We start from the raw sequence: 7,948 nt of genomic DNA, 5'->3' as shown, positions 1-7,948 counted from the left end.
CCGTTTAACCTGTTCTACATTCAGACCCCTGGCTGTAGCCTCTGTAGCAGCCCCTATCCGAAAGGAATGGGTCCCAAACTCGCCCGGGTTCAAGCCCGCAGCTGTAATTGACATCGCCAGCACCCGCTGAAACTGAAACCTTGTCAGTGGGGTGGCGTCCGCGTGTCTCAACAAGGTCCCCCCCCATGATGCCATCCTTCGTGTTAAATAATCCTCTAAACACTTCACTGGGCACATGGATGACCCGGGAATCCTGCGTATAATTATGCAGTCACCCATCCCACCTTGATCGGTCTTGGACCTCACAAACGAGACAGTCATTGTCTCCCCTCTGATCTGAACGTGCTCTGCGCACAGCCCTCCCGTCACATCCTGCTTGTTCCTCGCCACTAATTCGCTTACCCGCATAGCCCCGTGAAATGCCAGCGTAAAAGCGGCTCGGAACAGCACTGTCTCAAACTGAGATGAACATGTTGTAGGGAGTCTGGATAATAACTGGGCCAACCTATCCAAACCTATCGGGCGCCTGTCATCTACTCTGCGACCCTCAAGGCGTTGCCACCCACGTAGCGCTTTTTGCACAACGAAAGACGCTGTCGGGTCCTGGATCCCATGAGCCCTAGCAACAAAGGAAATGGCCGCCCGATGCCTCTGGGCCGTGGCCACCGATTTCCCTGCCAGATGTAAAGACATCAGAAAGTTCACTACCCATTCCTCCTGGCCCCAAAGCTCCTCACTAGCAGTCCCCAAAAAGGCTAAATAGGACCGGAACGCCCCTTCATATGCCTTCCTCGTCCTGGGTGCTAAACTCTCTCCCACGAGGTTACGAAGTTCGGGGCACCGAGAGACCAGAGAGCTTCGGGAAAGGGTGCCGGCTCCGGGTCCGCTGTGGGAAGAAAACCCCAGAAGGCCTGCATACGGAAACGAGAAAGGGCATCAGCCGCCTGGTTCATTATCCCCGGGACATGTCTTGCTTTGAATAGCACATTCAATTGCATACACAGTAATACGATTTCTTTGAGCAGTCTCAAAATCCATTTGCATCGTGCTGCCTGGCTATTGATACACTCAACCACGGTCATATTGTCAGACCAGAATACCACAGAGTGATCTCTGAACCCTTCAGGCCACGTTCTCAGGGCCACCAAAATGGGGAAGAGTTCCAAGAAAGCAATGTTACTTGTCAGTACCCTGTCACGCCACCATGCCGGCCATCTTTGTGCAGACCATCGAGTACCGAAAATGGCACCAAAACCTATACTCCCTGCCGAATCTGTCCACAGCCCCAGCTCCTCAGAGGACACGGACGGTTTGTTCCAGACGACTCGACCATTGAAATCCGCCAGAAATGCCAACCAAATGCGCATGTCCTGGCGGACCTCTGCCGAGAGCCTTGTGCGATGATGGCCTTCCTTCAGTCCGACCATGGCTTGAGCGATCGAACGGGAAAAAGGGCGGGCCATTGGTATAACTCTTAGAGCAAAATTCAACTGTCCCACTAACTGCTGTAATTGATGCAGCTTAACCTTAGATTCACTCATACATATTTGCAGGGATGCCCTGAACTTTAACACTTTATCACTTGGTAAACGGAAACAACCTTCTCCGGAGTCTAACTCGATCCCCAGAAACTCGAGGCAAGTCGAAGGACCCACCGTCTTACCTGGTGCCAATGGCACGCCAAATTGATTCATTAAAACACAAAATGCAGCCAAAGCTTGCCCACATTCCGGATCCCCGGCTGCCCCCAGGAACAAAAAATCATCGAGATAATGCATCACATGTTGGAAACCCGTCTTCTTAGTGAAGACCCATTGTAGGAAACTACTGAATTTCTCGAAATAGGCACAAGAAATAGAGCATCCCATCGGCATACACCTATCCATGTAGTACTGACCCTGAAACATGAAACCCAGGAGACGCTGATCGTCTGGATGTACCGGGAGCAACCGGAACGCTGACTCGATATCAGATTTTGCCATCAGCGCACCGGGCCCCAGGCGATTCAAAATGGCTACGGCCTCATCGAAGGATGCGTACCGCACCGAACACATTTCCGGGTCTATCGCTTCGTTTACGGAAAGACCACGTGGGGCTGACAAATTATGTATCAGCCGAAACTCACCCGGGTCCTTCTTGGGGACCACTCCTAAAGGCGAACAAACAAAGTTAGCAACCGGGGGCACACTAAACGGACCGGCGACTCGACCCCGAGTAACCTCCTTCCGGATCTTTTCCTGTACCACGGTCGTATGCTGCAAGACCGATATCTGATTTTTGCATTTTTCCACACCCTGAAAGTCCCCCACTGGGATGCGGAAACCATATGAAAACCCGTTCCGCACCACCCCAGCGGAAGCACGATCCGGGTATTCACTGAGCCAGGGAATCATTGCCAAGGTATCAATCGGGGTAGGTAAAGGCGCCCCTCGGACTATGTTAGACCTGTTTGGCACCTCCTCTACTCCCGTTATCACCCGTCTTGGCTCTGCACGTGGACTCAGGATGGGATGATTGCCCACACCCACTACATTCGTGTCTAAATTTGCACGACCCCTGGGGCCTAGTACATTTACCCCTGTTAAAGTTCCAACAAACCCCCTTTTTACCTGCATTACCGGTAGGCCTCGAGTGATTGTCGGTACCCGTACCTGATCGAAAGGGCGTCCCCGCATACTGACGGGAGGATTCGCCCACGTTACTCCCTACTAATGGCAATTTCAACATACCAGTATCCTTCATTTTGGACCAGGACACAGAATCATAACAATCCCAAGTTAAGTTTTTATCATGCTCTTTTGCTTTTCTGAAAAGGTTATCATAGCAGAACCAATGATTACCCTCGTGTGATACCGAGTACCCCATGATCCGTGACTGATAAATCGGCAATTCGGGTAGCAATTCGGGCCTTCGCTCTCCCAAGATTGATGTGAAAACCCCCCACGCCTTGCCCCAATTGCCAATGTTTTCATTTACCTTAAAGGCGGCCATCTTTGCGCGCCAAACACTCGGGTGCATGAGGTCCTTCTGACTTTTAACATGCTCCATCTCATAATGATCAGTAAGCAACGAGAAGATGTTTACATATTCCCCTGCCCATATCTTTTCTTTAATAGCTAAAGGGACATGCTGACCCAACTTCTCCCTTCGAGAGGGTGCCGATTCTTCCCTCGCAATCGGCAATGGCCGCTTACCTGAACCGGACGCCGTCTCAGCGACTACAACCGTCCCCTGTGGCTTCTCTACGGCCGCAGCCGGCGTGGATACCCTCGCTGCTTCCCGAGTTTCACGCAGTTGCTTCATCAACACCTGCGCGTCGACAGCCGTGGCGCCCTCGCTACCTTTACCCAACCACGCTGCTAATTGTGCTGCCAGTTCGGGCGGCATATCTTCCCCGGACACGGGGGTGACCACAACGGGAATCGGATTCCCTTCCTCCGGCACGGGAGTGGGTGCTTCGAGCGGGACACTGGGACCCGGGATATCTCCCCCAGCTGCTCCCCTCCTGGGCCTTTTGCCTTTTCCTCCCGGGGCTGTTCCCTCCAAAGGACGTTTCGGCCCCCCTTCCTCGTCTTTATCCATTCGCCTCTTTAAGTCGGTCACCTCTTTCATGAGAACACGCAGCATCTGGTCGGTAGTCATCCGCTTTCCCGCCTTCTTCGGCATTCTCCAGCAGAGTATCTAGAAAACAAACAAGAGGATTACAACGCTCAAAATTGGCTCTTCGTTCCGTCTCGAGCTCACGTGCAGCGAGGAGGTGCAGCTTCAGAGCACAGGAACAAGAGGATGCCTTCTGGTCTTGTTTCTCCTTTTATCCGTCTTCAGGGCGGGCGTAAACCCGCCCCTGCCTGCCCCAAGGGCGTGGCCAGCCGCGTTAGTGTCTAGGCCAACCCACTCGAGGGCGGGAAAAGGCGCGCCCCGGCTACGCCGCTTCGGGCATACCAGCCGAGACTCGCCTCCCGCCCAAGATGGCTTCCCGGGGGGATCGTGGTACTCTGCCATACGTTCGGGGGGACCGATTGGTCGCCCCTTTCCATCCTTCTGGCCATCCTGGGACTCCATTCTGGTGATCAGGTATGCTCAGGGATGCTTGCTCCTCTCTGTTTCCTCCTGCTCTGCAAACAGTTCAGTTGCTCTGCACCTGCATATGTGTGGCCACTCCCAGGTACTGGGGAGGGGTGGTTGCATCTGATTGGTTGGATCCTCTGTAGCTTTGTTGTGGGGTGTGGTAGGTGTTCCTGATTGGTTCACAGACTCACATGGGTTCTTTTTCATATTACCGATTCGGTGTTTTACCGATTCGGTAAATACCGATTCGGTAATTCCCATTCATTCCTATGGGCAAGGGGGACCATAGGAATGAATGGGTATTACCGATTCGGTATTTACTGATTCGGAAAATACCGATTCGGTAAATACCGATTTCATTTTCCGAGTGATACCGATTCGGTAATTTTTACCAAATTTTTACCTACATCTAGTTTTCCGAATCTTAAATACCGATTTGGTATGAGTCGGTATTTAAGAGTCGGTAAAAATGGATTACCTACATCTGCCCTTAATCTCCCCGTGCCCAACACAAATGATTGAGTGTCCTCATGTAACGTAACTGGTACTATGTAAAGCGCTCTGATACCCGTTTCGGGTCAAGTTCAAGCTATATAAAACTCTGCAAAAAAAACCTACAGAGAGCTCTACCTCTGACGTCAAAGGATGGCTTGCATCTGGAGTAATGAGGGCATAAACGCCTGCCCTTACACAATGGAGACTGGGGCACAGGCATATTGATTGGCCCTTAGGGATTCTGAAATTATTTTTGGGCTCTTGGCAGGGGCCCTGAGCGCAGTGGCTGTTCCAGCACCACAACTGGCCCTGAGGCACATTGTGTGTCTCTCACCTTGTACTGCTTGCGTTATAGCTAAACGCTGCGGTTATAACTGCCCTGTGTTGGTGACAGTCACTCGCAGATGTGCTCTCTAAAAACTGCGGAAGTGCCTCCGGGCGACGGACCTGGCACGTGCAGCCGGGGCTGACAGCGCTTCCAGCTCGCGCTGGCTGCAGCTACAGCTGCGTTATCATTGCAGGACTTATGCTGCATTCGTCCAAGTGCAGTGCAGTCGAGCTCAAGGCAAGTTCGGAAAGTGTGCCTGCTTTTGGTGTGGTTAGCACTCCCCACGGTCCATACCCCCGTCCCTACAAGACTACTCACTAAGGCCCCACTCAGGCAGTCGCAAAATAAACTCTGAATAGGTGTTCTTATAAATAACTGAAGTGCAGCAGTTTGGGACTCCCACCTGTCTGGGCCTGGTGCTGCTGTACTATTCACAGCTGCCCTAGGATAGATATAACCAATGCTGCCCCTCGCAGGAAGAGGGCTTAGCAGTGCTTAATTTGAGCTGTTGGTTTCCGGTGCACAGCACCAGAACTTGATTGCCAGTACTGGAACTTAATCCAGTCTGCCACATGGTGGCGCTGCTTGTCTAATTTTAGAAGAGCACAACAGCTGTTTATTAATTAGATATATAATTAAAAAATGTCTAATACCTGCCTCCCAAGCCATTTTTTTAGCTTTGGAGGGCTTCAATTGTCTGAATTGTAACACTTGTTTGAATGTGATGATTAGAAGTTGTGTTGGTCATTGGCAGCGCTGGCAGGGCCAATGGATGGTGCAAGCTGCAGTGGCTTCTTGATGAAGGCCCTCGCACTTATTTTTTTGCAAATTAAGTACTGGATGAGTGCAGTTTGTGGAAGCCCGAATGACAACAAGGACCTTTGGGTGCGCACATGTGCTGTGCCATGTACACTGCGCTTAGTGGAGCTGCCAGGTTTGATCTCTGCTGAAGCAAGAGAAAGCTCTGGGTGCTGGAGCTCTTCATTCAGGGACCCCCCTCCTTGTATGCCTTTGGGCTGCATGAAGACAAGGTAAGCAGCCAAAATGAATAGGAGACTCGAACCATAGCCAGCTGCAAAACACAACAATCCGTGGGGATTCGCCAAAAGAGGCCGAGGACCAATAGAAGAGCCCTACGAAGCGCTGGAAACATCAGTACACCTGGGCTCTCTTGTTACTTTGACCAGTATTTTCTCAGTACTGCTTTCTCTTTATCTTGTTTAGCATTTCTGCACATCCCTATTTAGACGTATTTGATGTTTGGGCCCCTGATGGACATTCACCCCAAAGCTACACTTTGGATTTCAGTTTAAGAGATGCAGTCCGAGTATTGGCAAAGAACACCCAGTGAACAAACCCGTCCATAGCCTTTCAGCAAGTAGTATCTACTAGGAGGCAATGTGAAAAACAGGAAGCAGAAGGGAACATTCCTTTTTAGCAAAGGGAAAAAGCTAAAGGAAAAAGCATATTTTTATCTGGAAATGGACACATCTCCTCTGCACTAATTCATGAAAACATGTTGAAACAAGGGGAGCGGCAAGAATCTCAGTCAAAGTTAACATGGAATTGTTCTACCACCTGCTTCAAATCAAGTCCCCTGTCAAGTCCCCCTTAGGAAAGTGAGGTAAGCAGTGTGCTCATCAGAGGGAGCAGAGCCCTCTGAAAACATCAAATGACTTCTGGAAATTAGACATTCTCACTTTCAAGAAATGCCTTAATATAATAGAGGTCCTTCTGAACTCACCATTTAAAACCCAGAAAACATGTTATGTGTCCCAGCAGCAGGCAACAGGGCTGACACAGCTATGGACAGTGCCACAGGGGAAGTGAAGTGCCTGGGGTCCTGTCTGGAGCTTCAAGATATGCATAGCCAAGAGTGTTAGATGTGTCGGAAAGTGGGTGAAAGGGTAATTGTGTGGAATGCGGCACCTAAACACACCTGGAAAACGTCTATTTGAACTTCAGTCTACATTGGGTCAATCCTACAGCAGTGGAAACATAGAATGCTGCCCCAATGGGACAAAAAACACAAGAAAGTAGAAAGAGTAGGGTCACAAGAAACTGGGTCACAGAGTCAACTCTACTTTACCCCAAAAAATGGCCCTCTAAAGAGGGCCCTCAATCCTGATAGCCACCCACTAAGACGTGAAGAAGCAAACTAGAGATACATCCAGAGAAAAACAGAGACACCGGAAATAGGAATGAGGTACATTAAAAAAAAGTGAAGTGCACACGGGGTCAAGGACAAAATACTCAAAAAGTGCAGACTGCTCTCACCCGATTCACAACAGGTGACAGATACAAGACAAAAAATTGTAAATGCCATGCTATCTGAGTAGAGGTAAATGATGCTGCCTTGGATCCACACTCTACTCAGGAGCCCCTTTCCAGGTTCATCGACTTGCTTCTGTTTGTTTAAAGCCCTCAAATCACAAAGGATTCCCAGATGAAAATGTTGAGTAATCAAAACCAAAACCAGGGAGAGGCTGCTCTGCTCTTTCTCCGATCCAGAATCTACCTTTGCTGAACTTTTGTAAAACAAAAGAACAATAAGGAGGATTTAGAGTTCGGTGGGATGGCAGAACTACCATACATTTGTGATTCCTCAACCCTGCATACATTGCAGTTCTCCACCTAAGTTAGAGACAGGGTGTCGCTCGGTTTACCAAGGCAGCATCTAAGTTGGCTGCACCATGGAAGTACCCATGCCAGCAGCCCATACGAGAAAGTGCTGCCAACTTCAGAGCATCAGAAGGCTGGCCCTATTCCAGGCAGGCCTACCAATGCTTTTTTTGACTGTGCAACACAGCGATTGTTATGGTGGTTGTGCACAGGAAAACAAAACAATGGCTCCCATTCACAAGATAGTGCACACTATGTGACTTTGTGCTATCTCACATCAACATTTTATTACCATGAGGAAAAATATGTAGACAAAACAAAGACTTGTGTCAACTCGTGTGTGGCCATGTCAAGGCTTGTTGATGTCCAGCGTTCTGAGGTGGTGTGTCCTTACCAGAGCTGCTGTCAATTCGCTGGCACCATACAGTAACATTA

Source organism: Lissotriton vulgaris, chromosome 1_2, assembly GCF_964263255.1.
Source record: "Lissotriton vulgaris chromosome 1_2, aLisVul1.2, whole genome shotgun sequence".
Taxonomy (NCBI): domain Eukaryota; kingdom Metazoa; phylum Chordata; class Amphibia; order Caudata; family Salamandridae; genus Lissotriton; species Lissotriton vulgaris.
Note: the sequence above shows the minus strand (reverse complement) of the source record.